Genomic DNA, 1771 nt, shown 5'->3' with positions numbered 1-1771 from the left:
TGTTCTTGATATATAAAAAAATATTATATATATTGTTTAGTTTGAGTAGATAGATGATAGTAAATTAGATAGATTGTTAGAGTGTTAGGGTTTATATATATTTTTTTTATTTAGAGTGTTGCTGTTAGAGATCTTTAGATAGTGATTTTGAGAGTGAATGATGTTATTTTTATGGTATATATATATATCATTTTTTGAGCTTTTTTTCTTGTTGTATTTAGAGATATAGATTAGATTTTTGATTTTTATATATTTATATATTATATATATATATATATATATATATAGATATGTGTATATATATATGATATAATATATATATATATATATGGTTGTGTGTGTATGTTGTGTGTGTGGTGTTTTTGCGTGTGTGTGTGTGTGTGTGTGTGATGTGTGTGTGTTGTGTGTGTGGTGTGTGTGTGTGTGTGTCTATTTATATTGTTTGATTGATATTAGTTTTATTGTAGTAGAGGTATAGTATTGTTAGAGTGTTATATTTAGCTACACAACACACACACTCACTACTACTACTTGACAACGCCATGAGTGTTTGTGAGATATATATATTTTTTTTATATATATATATATATTACCAGCCAGTATTTATTTATTATTATATATATATATATATAAATATTTAGGATATATTGAGTTAGTATATATAGATTTTTATATATATATATAGTATTTGTATATATTTTTATATATATATATTTATATATAACATACATATATATATATATGTATATATATATATTTATATATGTATATATATATTATTATATATATATATATATATATTGTATTTATATATACATATAAATATTATATATATATATATATATATATAGTAGGCATATATATATATATTTATATACATATTTATTAAAAAAATTATATACATATATACGGACACACACAACAACATATATAAATATATAAGTATATGTGGTATAATATATTAATATTTATATATATATATATTATATATATTATATTATATATTTATTATAAAATATTAAATATATATATATATATATATATTATTTATATATGTATATATATTTATATTTATATATATATATATATATATATACATATATATATTTTATATATAATAATATATATTATATATATATATATATATATATATATATATATGCATGTGTCTATTACATATATACATACATACATCCATTATATATATGTATATATATATATATATATATATATATTTATATATATATATATTATATTATATATTATGTGTATTATATTATATATATATAATATATATATATACTATATTATATCACACACACACACACACACACACACACACACATATAATAAAAAAATAAATATATAATATACAGAAAAGAACTTGGCACTGATCATGCGGAGCATCGAAACAGAAGTGTATTACGGGAGTTGTAAATATTAAAAATGAGTGTATGACAGCAAGTGGGAAGTGCAGTGGGTAACTACAGAAGGTTTAAGTGATTTGATTACATCAAGGTTCAGGACCCTGACCCGTCTTGTTTGCTGTAATCATGGATAAGTTAACTGATCGGGCCTAAGGAAAGGAGCGCCGTGGTCTTGATGTTTGCAGACACGTTTGTGCTATTAGCAAAGAAGAAAGAATAGAGGAAGAAATCTGAAAGGTAAAGGAGACATTACTAGAGCTGGCATAAGTCAGCCGAAGGAAGGCAGAGTATATCAGTGTAAATGAGAAGGAAGGAGATGGCAGATTGAAAGCAAGGAAAGAGGT

Source organism: Penaeus japonicus, unplaced genomic scaffold, assembly GCF_977035675.1.
Source record: "Penaeus japonicus unplaced genomic scaffold, GWHDUDI00000001_assembly GWHDUDI00000020, whole genome shotgun sequence".
In the NCBI taxonomy this organism is placed as follows: domain Eukaryota; kingdom Metazoa; phylum Arthropoda; class Malacostraca; order Decapoda; family Penaeidae; genus Penaeus; species Penaeus japonicus.
This window is presented reverse-complemented; position numbering follows the sequence as displayed.